The following is a 14,657-nucleotide window of genomic DNA, read 5'->3' on the forward strand; positions in this document are numbered from 1 at the left end:
GAATATTGTGGCCTTTCCAGTAGACAGAAGACAAAGTAGAAACAGATCTTGCTTTATAGTCTGATTCACAGACTCTTTTTCTTTCATTTCCCATTTGTTCAGTCATTTCCTTCTTTCCCTCTAAAGTAGTCGGAGGGATTAGGAGAGCATTTTATCCATTTGACAACTTTTTCCAAGAGAATGAGCATTATACCTACCTTCTAAGAATCAGAGTGCCTTGTAATGCTGTTACTGCGTTATTGCTGACCTAAATTCGTATTTATGGAAACACCCCAATTTTATTTTATTTCCTTCATACTTGGCCCAAAATTCAGATCACAATTACTGAGAGGTGGTATCATGAGACACAGGGATGGCAAACCCACAAAACATGTTCTAAACCCTCTTCCTTTCTATGCTTATAAAGATCTTGACTAATCAACTGTCATTGTCTTGCATATCCACTCCACACGCAATCTTAGAATCTTTCTCAACACAGCTCTCCAGGCTGCCGCTTTCTATGGATAGATTGGCCCTTGAGTCAAAACCCCTTACCAGTGGAAAATAGCTACTGAGTGGCATGGTACTAAAACAGTAATGCTTTCCATAAAAATAGAAGTTTATCATTACAAAGTTTTCATATATATGAATATGAACATATATGTATATGTATATATTAATCTCATGTAAAATAAATATATTTAAATTTTTAACTTTAGATGTGATCACTTCTATTTGAATAAATTTTTAAGCAGGTCTAATAAGAGTATACCTTTTGTATCTGGGGGTACTTTTTAGGAGGTTTCCGTAAGAATGTTCATTGTTCTCAAATATATTACCAGATGAGTGAAAATTACCACACAAGAATTGAATTGCCATATTAGAGTTTTTCTACAAATAAGATGCCTACAACATTTGAAAAATCTAGAAAAACTACTATTAAGAGTCATTTATAAAGAAAGTCAATAATTTGGGCACAAATATAGTCTTAGCTATAATTTATCATCACTAAAATTAATGCTGAGTTTTGTTGTCTGCCCCCAAATTAAAGATAACTTGTTCATGAATAAAGGAGGATTTTATTTAATCTATGTTCATTAGATGGAGCCAAATTTTGGCAGTCCAATGACCTATACTTGTTTCTGAACTAATTGCTCTATTTTGCTTCCAATGGTTTATAGCCAAGGAATGCACAAGAGCACGGGCCCCTCTCTGCCCGATCACCACTAGACGGAGTCCCGGTTTCCTAACCTGTGAAAGTACCTCAGAGGGCAAGTGTGAAGATTGTGTGAGCTGAGTCAAGAGCTTCGAAGACTGCCTGACACATAGTACGTATGCTCAATAGAAGTATAGCTTCGATAAAAGATGGTGATGGTGGTGATGATTTTTCTCCACCTCTTTTTTCTTTTTTCTCAGTAATTTTCTTGTTACTTCTATTTCTTTCCATTATGGAAAACCTGCTTTTAAGTAATACTTGGATATCTGCTTCCCAATTCCTGACCATTCATTCAGTCAGTCACTCACTCATTTATTCATTCATTCTGGGAATGTGGCTATCAGCCTAACCTAGATTTAGGACGACCATACTCTATTTTGCTCACCGTCATCTCACTGCATTGTGGGACTGAGACTAGAAACCTTCTCAGTTCCTGATGCCAGCGAATGCCTCAGTTGCCAGTGAGTCCCCCAGCTGTTCTGCTGTTTCTAATTTGACTGCCAGGATCAAATTGCTTCTCAAAGAAACTTTAATAATATTTCTTCCCAGAACTTTAACCTTTAACATCACATGATGTAAATTTTTAACAATTACTTCATGGGACATTTTTCATATTTCCCCATGGTTACAAAAGAATTACTAGCAAAGTTATTGGGCTATTTTATCATGAATATTTATCCCTTTCCTCAATCTGCTTTTAAAACATTTTTTTTAAGATTTCCTTATGAAGCTGAGTTTATGCTGACAATAAACTAGCAAAAAAAAAAAAAAAAAAAAAAAAGGAAGGTGTGAAAATACCTGCTTTTCCAAGGATATTCCTTTCCTAGGATTTTCAAGGAAATCTTGGGTTCCTTTCCTTTAAAGCTGTAGGTCCGGAGCTTAAGCTCCTTTGCTCTAATGTTGTAACTCTAGGGTAGGAGAGAGTGAACAGATATCCTGGAGAAAACAAGAATGTCATCTGTATTTTAAAAAAAAAAAAAGTGAGAGGCAAACCTGGATGGCTCAGTTGTTTAAAGGTCTGACTTTGGCTCAGGTGGTGATCTCACCGTTTTGAGTTCAAGCCCCCGGTTGGGCTCTGTGCTGACAGCTCAGAGCCTGGAGCCTGCTTCAGATTCTGTGAATCCCTCCCTCCCTCTGTCCCTTCCCCCCCCTTCCCCACACGCTTTCTCTCTCTCTCAAAAATAAACAAACTTAAAAAAAAATGTTTTTTAAGTGAGAGACTTTGCCTCCCTATAATAGGGAACAAGATGATTTCAATCAATCCTCCTTCAGAGGATATGTAGACAATCAGATTAAACAACATTTGCTTCATAACATCAGATTTTTAACAGTAGAGAACCAGGCCAGGAGAAGATAAAGGGTGAGCCCAGCATTTGGGACCCTTTTTGCCTCGGGGATGAGTGAGAGGCTGAGCACATCATTGACACCCTGGAGGCACCAGGAAGAATAAAACACTTAGAATCCAAGGTCCACCCTAAGAGTAGGTGTCCTGGTAACCCAATCTTTACATAGGGGTGAGACCCTGAAGAAGGCATCCTACAAATAAAGAGGAACTGGAAGTCACCACCGCTGCTAATTCCAGCCCCACTTTCTGGGATCTGGATCATCCCAGTAAAGGTGAAAGAAAGACTTTTACTAGCAAAACCGGAAAGAGTTTATCACTGGAAAACCAGTACAAAAGAAAATTCTAACAGATAGTTTTTCTGACAGGATGAAAATGATTCCAGATGAAAGTATAGAGGGAGAAAAAAAATGCAATTTAAATGGTAAATATGGTGATATGTGATTAAATCTAGTCGAAACTGCATGCTTGCAAATCTATAGAGACAGAAAGTAGATTACTGGTTGCCAGGGGCTGGGGAGAGGGGGAATGGAGAGGACTACTAATGAGCACAGGATTCCTTCTTAGAGGCATGAATATGTCCTAAAATGATATTGTGGTGATACTTGCACAATTCTGGGAGTACACTAAAATCTATTGAGTTGTATACTTTATAAGGGTGAACTGGATGGTATATAAATTATCTGTCAGTGAAGCTTTTTGAAAAAAGAACAGAAAAATGTATGACATCAACAGCATGTAAATTGAGAGGCTACGTGGACTTGAAGTGTTCCGAAACATTGAATTGTCTGGGAAGACGACAAATTAGGAATTAGTCCTTAGGCTTTGCAATGATGTTTTATGCACATGTTATGGGTGTGTTGAGTCATTTTTCAAACAACACACACACACACACATTTTTTAAAAAGAATGACAGGCAACAAAGTCAAAAGGATTAACACCAACATACACTCCACTTTTCCAGTCAATTCCTCCTTAAAGAACCCAAACAAAACAGTGATAAAGTTTGCAAACACAGAATGGGAAGATAAATTTTGTCTTGTGTTTTCTTCCTAAAATGGTATACGTAAGATAAGTGTAAAATGTAAAGAGTAAACCATATGAATACACTTAGTAAACACAATAGGTACAATCACCTCAGACAGTGAAAATGTGAAGATTTAAATAATACAACTGGCTTAGGGAAGACTAGGACTTAGACATTTTTTCTGCTCTGTAAATGTTTTACTGTGGTAAACCTTTTTCACTGGCTTTAAATTACCAAAATCAGGACCAGCAACTGTTCTGTCTGCCTCTGAGCTTAAGCAGGTTGTCTGCACACAGTAACAAGTCAGATATCTGATAATTGATGGAATACACAAATGTTTTAATGCATTCATAAATAGAAGACAGGACTTCCAGTAGCTGGATGTTTAGGATTTCCTGGTGGCAGGAGGGAAATTCACTTTGTTCTTTTTCTATTACAGTATACATTTTAAGTACCTTCAATGCCTAAAAAAACAGAAAGTAACACATTTATAAAATTTTATAAATTTCTGAGTGAAATTGAATAAATTCACACTCTGGAGGTATAGGATTCACTTTCTACATTGTCTGTCACTTCTACTGAAGGTTGTTAATCCTGATTTCTGATTTGGAACCACTTCTACCTGCTTTCCTTTTGGAAGGAAATTTCTGAGGTCAGCGCTCTTCCTTCAGACAGCCTGTCTCAAATTACTGCAAATATTCTGAAACCTCTAAAGAAGGAAAGTCCAGTCTCTTATTCTAAAGTTTCTCTTCCCTACATTTTTATTTTATCTAATATTATTCACTAGCTACAATTTAAGATCATCTCTTTTTACCTTTCAAGTGGGAATGAAGAACAATTCCCAACAAACATTTTTTGTTGTTTTCCTAATTATTGTTAAGTGATTCTCTTCCTTTGTAACAATGTTGCTTGAATGTCAGAATGAACTTGATCCTTTTCAAATTCAATTTACCAAGCTGTCCCGCCCAGCTTTGACTTCGTGGATGGCTTACAGTATCTAAATTACATCTCAGAAGAAACTAGCTCAGAGAAAGCCAGTTCTGCCACACCAGGCTTGGCAAAAATGAGGTCCAGGCCTGGTTTGGTCAGTGATAGGAGCTGCCACGAGGCGGATCCTGCAGCAGAGACAAGAACGGACGAATTGAGACAGAGAATGGGTCTGCAGCCAGAGTTCACAGGAGGAAATTCCAGTGGTTATTCAAATACAGGAGCTAGAAAATCAGAGTGGTGAAATGAAACAGAAACTTGGAGCAGAAGGGGAGTTGGGTGTTTGTGCAGGCAGGCGACAGCAGACCAGTACTCACCCCCAAGACAAGGCTTACCTTCCTGGGGCTGTGGTGAGACCGACCCCTGTGAAGGGATGCTGGTCCTGGGGTGTCTCAAAGATGACCAGAAGCTTCTGAGCAGTAAGACACAGCTCAGAGATGGATGGGAAAATTGTTCGAAACAGGAAATAGGGTGGTTCAGTCGGTTAAGCATCTGACTTCGACTCAGGTCATGATCTTGTAGTTCATGAGTTCAAGCCCCACGTCGGGCTCTGCGCTGACAGCTCAGAGCCTGGAGTCTGCTTCAGATTCTGTGTCTTCCAATCTCTCTGCCCCTCCCCTGCTCGTACTCTGTCTCTCTCTCTCTCTCAAAAATAAATAAACCTTAAAAAAAGAGAAAGAAACAGGAAATAAGTGTCATAAAAGTGAGATTTCATTCCACTGAAGATTTGGAATCAGATGGTTGGTACAAAAACAAATTAAGCAGAAAGCCTAATTTTATCATCTTGAGAAGTGACTAGGAAAGCAACATTAGCATGGAAAATTAACTTTAGTTAGTGATAAGAAAAGGGGTTTAGAAAAATATAGTAAGAGTTCATTTAAAAAGTGTTGTCCTATGTTTACTTTTTTAAAGTATTTGTTTCTGTATTTTGATAAGGTTTTATCATAGTATGAAGTGTGAATGTTACATTTAAATAATACTGTATGTAAACAATATTGATGTTGTTTATTCCTAGAGCCAAAACCTAAAAGAGTCACATCTAGAGATGATTTTTAAAATTCCATATTTAGTGACTTGTGAGGCATGGGCACTGGCCAACACTGACCAACCAGAACAAAGTCCATCTTGAGATGGCTTCTGAAACCCCTTCTCTGCACTTCTCTGCACTGGGCATTAATTCTCTTGTTAGGGGTTAGGAGAGGAGGTCCCAAGGGTAGGGCCAACAGGAAGCAGCAGAAGGAAAGTTTATATCAAAACTTATAAAAACATTTCAATATTTTAACAACCTGTGTTACAGTGCACACTCGTATCAGCTTTGACTACAGTTCATGTGCTAACTCTGACCAGGGGTCTGAAAATACAGTGGCAAAACGCAAGCTCTGTGGTCAGACTGCTGGGGATTGAATCCTAGACCCACCATTTACTAGCTGTGTGACTTTGGGCAGGGTTACATAATCTGTAAAAAGCACTGAGGTGAAGATTACGGAATTAATTTTTGTAGTGCTTAGAAGAGTTTATGGCACATATTAAATGCTCAATTTAACCAATATTACCTGTTGATAGTGGTTATCTGGAACACTGTATAGAGCAGAAAACAAACTGTTGTGACTAGCAATGCATTCCACCAGCCCGGGAAAGGGTTGTGGCAATACTGAGTGCCATCGGCTTGCCATCTCTACTCTAGTCCCGCCCTAACACCCAGCCAGATCACATCACACATCAACAGCAGCAGCACATTCGTGATGAACAAAGGGGGACTCTCACCAGCCTTTCTGTTCAAGTTCCAACATAAAATCAGTGATGTGAACGCTATACTGGCCATGAAGAGTGACTGTTTTAAGGTCTTGTCAGGCAGTGGCCCTCATAAAAAAAACTTTGCTTTTGGGTCACCATCTGGAAACCTTACAAGTTCTGTCTTTCCCTCTGTCCCGGCTTTGTGCTCCCGAGAGTTTGGGAGGTAGAATTTCCCAAAAACCCCATCTATGGAGGCTGACAATTGTCAGATCTGAAGTCAGGGATTCTGACTGAGGGCCTGAGAGAAGAGGTGTAAAAGCAATCCCTGTGCTTTTATCTTCTAGGGTCATTTCATACCATATTAATACCACCCAGGTCAAATGTCTTCCTCTGATATGTATTGTCACTTTAACTCAAATTCTTGTGCATATCTTACAAAACAGTGGGAGTGCACTACAGATAATTTGGAATGTAAGTGGCCACTTTGGTGAACTTTTAATATGATTAAAATTGTTTACCTTAGAGATAATATAGGGCAAAAGGGCAAGACAATTCCTAACATTCAAAGCTTGGCCTTTTTTTCATGGTAAGAAGCTTCTAACCAAAATTCTGACTTCAAAGTAGCTTCATGAAGGGATTTTCTTGGTCCAAAACTAATGAAAAATGTGGAAAAACTTAAAACATTTTGGTTACAATAAAATCGTGTCATTTCCCGCAGCCCACCCTAATTCTGCTTCCTTTGAATCCTGTTCTCATGGCCAGTTCCTCCTCTTTCCCACTCTCTCCAGGATCCTCTCTTCTCTTCCCCCCAAAGCCCTCCATCCTGGCACATCCTTCCCCTCTGCTCCCATCCCCAAAGTACAAGTTCCTCCAAAAATAGTCCACCAAAATAGGATGAGAACCAGGTACATTATAAGAAAAAGGATTCTTCCAAGTCCTGAGAGAAAAGACAAAAATTTCCCACAACTTTTAATACTCCTAGGAACTAAGAATCCCAGCCTCCCTGAACTAAATCAACTAGAACAGTAGGCTCTTCTTATGCTAAAGCCTGGCTCCAAAATGTTGAGTGGAAGGCTTAGAAGAGGCTCTGGCTCTTCCTGATTCCCTAGAACAAAACAGAAAACATAAGATAAGAGACAAAGCTTATTCACTGGGGCCATCTCCTTGCATTTTCAGTAAAGATGGAATTGAATTGATCTAGTTTCTAAACAAAGAAAGGGGAAATCTATAGGAAAGAAAAGCATCTTTTCAATTCCTTCTGACAAAATTCTGGATAGGTCCACAGGCAATTGCTTTAGCTGCATTCCCCTCATTTTTATGCATGGCCTTCCTTAAGCTGGAACTAGAACTTAGCTAATGAATTTTGTTAATAAGCAAGGACTGGACTTGGAAATTGCTTCCCCAAAATACCTGCCAGATTTTGCCAAAGATTTTGAGATGTTCTTTGAACAAAATGAAACAAGGCTTTGCAAATTAAGTAAGGTGGCACCTGACATTTATTTTTTCTCTTATACTTTTTAGAATTATCATTAACAATTAAGGGCAAACTCATAGTTTTGACTATAAGTGTTAACACTGTTGATGATAAGTCCTACTACTATGTTTACTCATCTCCCTCAAAATCAATCAAATACCTCATTGATAAGCACCTCTAACTACCTTCAAACACCCCTGACTCCCATATTATTAACCCTACCTTCCAATCATATAAACACTGGACCCTGACTTCAAACAGCAAAATACTGAAAAAATAATTACAGCACTGTCCCTGGGGACAGAGACAACACAGAAGTAATTAATATTGGAATAAATATTTGGATTGTCTTTTCTTCACTTGCTAACCTCAGATAGTTTTTCAACTTCACCAAGAACTCTTCCTTTATCAACAGACTACAACTGGCAAATTTTTGTCATTATAAATAAACATATAACCTCAACAGTCCCTAGACCCTTCTAGAATATTATTTCTTCTGTGGACAATAGCTTTTACTTGTTCACCACACACAAATCTGATTTATGACTGTGGGGTAATTTTTGGAGACTTTGATATATTCCAGATCCTTTTACCTTCTATGAACCATAGTTCATTGAAGAATGTATCCAGTAACTTACAAAATGAAGGGTAAATTATACTCAAGATTTGCCCACTTGTTATGCACACCATCCTATAGTGAGGGTAATACAACTGGGAAAATATGATAAATATATTATTATTCAATTTGGCCAAAGTTATAAGAGATGCTTCTACAACTAAAAGATAGTAATTGATAGTATAATTGCTTTTGACTTCCTATTAGGTAATCCAGGCAGTGTTTGTGCCATTGCTAACAATTTCTGATGCATTGGTCAAGTAGAACAATCCATTTCTAAACTAAAGGAGATGTGTCCAGATCTCCAAGGTAAGACCAAATGGACGCTGAGAGAAGTGTTCTTGGGTTCACTGCTCTGAGATTGTATCTTCAAAGCATTCTATAAAGGCGAATCACCCTCCTGCTCTTACTCTTCATGTGTATTACACTTGTGTAGTATGGATTTCCAGAGTTTTAAGTGCTGCCATGCAGCCACGGTCATTTGACAAAAGGAAAAACAAGGCCAGATTCTGTTCTATCCCTGAACTCTTATTTTGAGATGATAAAATCACCTCTAGATCATGATAGCGGTATAGATCTGCACCGCACTTGCTTTTATGGCCAACCTCTGGACTAGTCACAGGGTAGCTAAAAGGGAGGTTGTAAGAACGACGACCATCTTTACTAGTTATGCAACTGCAAACTCAGGATGTCTTGTGACTCAAATAACACTTCCTTCACTCAAAATCTCATCTTGCTTGCATTAACCCTTACCTTAAGAAATCTCCTAAAATGAAGACTGAGCTTTTTCTTCTATCCTGCCCTAAGAACTTCTCAGCCAGGGGTGCCTGGGTGGCTCAGTCGTTAAGCGTCTGCGTTTGGTTCAGGTCATGATTTTGCAGTTCATGGTTTCCAGCCCCAGATCAGGCTCTGTGCTGACAGCTTGGAGCCTGGAGCGTGCTTTAGATTCTGTCTCCTTCTCTCTCTGCCCCTCTCCCACTGTGCCCTGTCTCTGTCTCTCTCACTCAAAAATAAATAAAAACATTGAAAAAAAAATGTAAAAGAACTTCTCAGCCAAGCCCAGAAGCAAATTAAGCCCTAAGTTAGTAGATAGAAAGAAATAATAAAGACAATAACAGAAATCAATAAAATAGATTAAAATAAATTGAATTAATGGAACTGAATTTACAATTAAAAACATTTCCGTAACGAATACTCTAGGCCCACAGAACTTTAGTAGTAAACTCTATCAAACACTTATGGAAGACATAACAGCAACACTGTAAAAAAATCTTTCAGAAAATAGAAGAGGAAGGGACAGTTCTCGACTCTTCTCTAAATCCAGAAGTATGCTATTACCAAAATCAGACAAAGACAGTACATGGAAAAAAAAAAACTAGTGACCAATATCCCACATGTACACAGATACAGAAATACCAAATAAAATATTTTAAGTCAACTTGATCTATATATTAAAAAGTAAAATATCATAACCAGAATGTGAGGAGGGTTTAACATTAGATCTCAATCACTGGATTAATATGATTCACTAGATTAACATAGAAGGAAAAAATGATCCTTCAAAGATAAGAAACTCTCAGTGAACTAGGAATAGAAGGGAACCACCTCCCCTGATAAAGGTACCTACAGAAAAACTCTGATAAGTATATTCAGTGATTAATGATTGACTATTTCCTTCCTAAGATTGGGCACAATTTATGGATGTTATTTCTCTCATGGCTTCTACTTAACATTGTCCTTTCTAGTGTAATAAGGTAACAAAAAGAAATGACATAAATACGCATTGGAAAGGAAGAACTGAAAGTGTCTTTATTAGCAGATTATGTGGTTTGGTATATAGGAAATTCTTAGGAACTTAGGAAAAGCTACTAGAAATAACTGAATTTTAGAAGATCACATTATACAGAGCCAAATTAAAAAACAATTATTTCTAAGCACTAGCAATAAAAAATTGAGAAAGCTGGGGCGCCTTGGTGGTTCAGTTGATTGGACATCTGACTCTTGATTTTGGCTCAGGTCAGGATCTCAGAGTTGACACAGGCTCTGTGCTGGGTGTGGAGTCTGCTTAATAGTCTCTCTCCCTCTCCTTCTGCACCCCCCCCCCCCACCATTTATATGCACACACACACTCTAAAAAAAAATTTTTGAGAAAGTAAATTAAAAAGAAAAATAACAGTTTCAATGACATCAAAAACCATGAAATACATGGAATAAATTCCAAACAATATATTCCCGATCTGTGAAAACAAAGAAACAAAAAACAAGAAACAAACCAAAAAAAAAAAAAGAAAGAAAGAAAGGAAAGAAAACATTGCTGAGAAAAATTAAAGACTTAAATAAATGGAGATATATATCATGTTCATGGATTGGCAGATCCAATATGACTAAGATATTAATTCTTCATAAATTAATAAATAGATTCAGCATAATTCAATCAACCTGCCAGAAGACTTTTTCAGGGGGTGGGGGTGGGGCTGGTGGAAGGCATGGTTTGACAAACTGATTCTAAAGTTTACATGGAAATATAAAGGACTTAGAAAAATCAAACAATTTTTAAAAAAATTTTTAAATTTATTTTTGATAGAGAGAGACAGAGCACAAGTGGGGGAGGGGCAGAGAGAGAGGGAGACACAGAATCCGAAGCAGGCTCCAGGCTCCCAGCTGTCAGCACTGAGCCCGATGCAGGGCTCGAACTCACAAACTGCGAGATCATGACCTGAGCCGAAGTCGGACACTCAACCAACTGAGGCACCCAGGTGCCCCTGAAAAATCAAACAATTTTGAAAAAGATGGATCAAGTTGTAGGAATACTACTACTTGAATTCAAGACATCATAAATCAACAGTTTATAAAGATGAAGTGGTGTACTGGCCTATAAATATATAGCTCAGTGAAACAAAATAGAGTACAGAAATAGATCCACATATATAAGGTTGATGGATCTTTGACAAAGTGCTAAGGTGATTTAATGGGAAAAGATAGTTTTTTTTCAACAGATGATGCTGGAAGATCCATAGGGAAAGAAAATGAACCTCAACTGTTAATTTACACCATATGCAAAAATTACTTCCAAATGGATCATAGGCCTAAACATAAAGTTTAAACCATAAAAGTCTAGAAGAAAACATAAAAGAAAATCTCTGTGATCTTGGGTTCTACAGATTTCTTAGAACACAAAAAACATGAATCATAAAAGAAAAAAAATTGATAAATTAGACTTCATCAAAATTAAGAAGTTTTGATCTTTGGAAGATGCCATTAAAAAGAATTACAAGTCCAGGGGCACCTTAATAGCTCAGTTGGTTAAGTGACGGACTTTGGCTTCGGTAATGATCTCAGAGTTTCTGAGTTCAAGCCCCGTGTTAGGCTCTGTGCTGACAGTGCGGAGCCTGGAGCCTACTTTGGATTCGGTGTCTCCCTCTGCCACTCCCCTGCTCGTGCTCTGTCTCTCTCAAAAATAAACATTAAAAAATAAAAATTAAAAATTGAAAGTCCCATTACAAGCTGGAAGGAAATTTATTTTATTTTATTTTATTTTATTTTATTTTATTTTATTTTATTTTTTAAAGTTTAATTATTTTTGAGAGAAGGGGGGAAGAGTAGGCGCATGCGTGCACCTCAATCAGGTAGGGGCAGAGAGAGAGGAGACAGAATCCCAAGCAGGCTCCCTGCATGCTGCCAATGCAGAACCCAATATGGGCTGGAACTCACGAGTTCCCAAGATCATGACCTGAGATGATGACCCCAGCCAAAGTCAAGAGGACTCTTAATCAACTGAGCCACCAGGTGCCCCTGGAAGAAAACATTTTAAGTCCATATGATCAAGTACTCCTTTGTAAAATATACAAGGAAATTATAATAATATGACAGTCAATCCAATTAAAAAATGTAACTCACACTTCACAAAAGGTTTAAGAATGGACAGCAAGCCCATGGAAAAGTATTTAAAATCACTGAGCCATCAGAAAATGCAAACTAAAATGTCAATAAGATACTATAATATACTCACTAGATGGGCTGAAATTAAGGCATTTTTTTTTCAGGTGTGGCAAGGATATAGAGAACGTGAAACATATGCATTGCTGATAGGAATGTAAAATGGTACACATTTTGGAAAATAGTTTGACAGTTTCTTATGAAAAATATGTCTGAGCAATTCTACTCCTAGATATTTACCTAACTGAAATGAAAATATATATTCACACAAAGATCTGTACACAAATATTTATAGCAGCTCTGTATAGACCCAAACTGGAAGCAATCTGAATGTCTATCAATAGGTTAGTCAGTAAACAAAATTGTGGTATGTTCCTATAATTCATCACCATTCAGCAATAAAAAAGGAATGAAATACTGATAACTGGAGCAGTGTTGGTGAACATTAAACATATTGTTGTGGGGAAAAGAAACTAGACACAAAATATACATATTTTATTATTCAATTTATGTAAAATGTTAGAAATAAAAAACCTAGTCTACAGGTGACTAAAAAGTACATCAGGGGTTGCCGAGGTGAGGAAGTGGGAAGCAGGGATTAACTGGAAAGGGGCAGAAAGAAAATTTTAAGGTAATGAAATTGTTTTATAACTTGATTGTAGTGGTAGTTAGATAGATGTATACATTTGTCTTTGAAGTGTCCTCCTGTTTTTAAATGAAGTATAATTGACATACAAAATTATATTAGTTTCCGGTATACAATATAATGACTTGAAATTTGCATATATTGTGAAATATTACCACAGTAAGTCTTGTTAACACCCATAACCATAAGTAGTTATAGAACTTTTTTCTTGTAATGAGAACTTTTAAAATTTGCTCTGTTAGCAACTTACAAATATGCAATATAGTATTAACCATAGTCATTGTACTGTACATTACATCCCCATGACTCATTTATAACTGGAAGTCTGTACTTTTTGACTTCCCTCATCCATTTCGCCCACTCTGCTCTCCCTCTACCCTGCTGCCTATGGCTATTACCAGTCTGTTCTCTGTACCTCTGAGCTTGTTTGTTTATTTTTTAGATTCCCCATATAAGTGATATCATAAGGTATTTGTCTTTCTCTGACTTATTTCACTGAGCATAATACCTTTCATTTCCATTCATGTTGCTGCAAATGGCAAGATCTCATTTTTTACAGCAGAATAATATTTCACTGTATGTATATAGAATATATATATCATATAGTAAGTAATATATATATTAAAAACTTGGTTTGTGAGCATAATTCATTCCAGAAACATGCTTTTAATCCAAAGCACTTGTATATCAAAGTGAATTTCCCCATAAGAAATAATGGAAACTGATGCTTAGTTCCACAACCCCAAAATATTCATATAAAAATGATTACAATACTGTAATATAATACAAAATAATGAAGAAAATACAAAATATAAAGAAAAAATAAACAAATTAACCTGCATTTACCTTTGAAAACTTTTGTGACGGGTGTGAGGGAGACCAGAGAAAGGAGGGTTATTGTGTAAGACGGCTTTCACTATCATTAATGGAATCACTGCTATCTATTGGCTCAATGGAATCTTTCTCTTTTCATGAAACTTTAACAAGGAATCTATCCAATGACGCTTGCTTTTACCTTCTTTTGAGGATTTCACAGAAATGTGACATTGCATTGTCATTAAACAGATTCATCGCTCACACTGCTACAGCCTTATTTGGGTGGTGCTTTTCTACAAAATTTTGCACTGTTTCCCACATTTGACACATCTCCCTAATTTCATTTGAAGTAAGGGATTCCTCTGCCTTTTTCTCCTCCTCCTCTGCAGATGAGATGCAGATGCAGACCTTTAAAATCTTGCAATTTTGGCTACTCACATACCTCATTCATACTTCTCAATGATTTCCTTCTTACCTTTCACCCTAATCATCTCCTTCTTCTTACAGCCTTTCTTTTCAACCATTTTCTACATGAAGGCCATTGTATACACTTGCATGGATGTTGACTGCAGTACAGTATTAATGAACTCTTGTCATATACTGTATTTAATGTAACTGGCAATAAGGCATCAGAGGAAAGGGTCTATATTTGCAGGCAGCTTGACCTAGAATGAAGCAAAGCATTCCTAAGCTTACTCTTGTATGGAAAAGCAGAAAACTGTCCATAGGTGCTTTGAAGTGACAAAAAATATACTAGTGCCAGTTGTGGGCACCTTCCAATGTTCTGAAAAACCACTGATTTCCACCAAACACCGCGGCCTGAGACCAACCATTGCCATGGGAGATGATCACCCACAATCACGCAGGGCAGGGGGAGTAGAGAA

General features: G+C 37.4%; 1 long non-coding RNA gene across 1 annotated transcript in view; it reads left to right on the forward strand.

The window, feature by feature from the left end:
- Nucleotides 1–1,104: 1,104 nt before the first annotated feature.
- The window catches only part of LOC132694560 (uncharacterized), a 52,229-nt gene continuing 38,676 nt past the window's right edge, over nucleotides 1,105–14,657 (forward strand). The window contains exon 1 of the long non-coding RNA XR_009617364.3: nucleotides 1,105–1,311. This is a non-coding gene — a long non-coding RNA (uncharacterized LOC132694560). The remainder of the gene's footprint in view (nucleotides 1,312–14,657) is intronic.

The sequence above is a fragment of the Panthera onca genome, chromosome B4 (genome assembly GCF_046562875.1).
Source record: "Panthera onca isolate mPanOnc1 chromosome B4, mPanOnc1 haplotype 2, whole genome shotgun sequence".
Taxonomy (NCBI): domain Eukaryota; kingdom Metazoa; phylum Chordata; class Mammalia; order Carnivora; family Felidae; genus Panthera; species Panthera onca.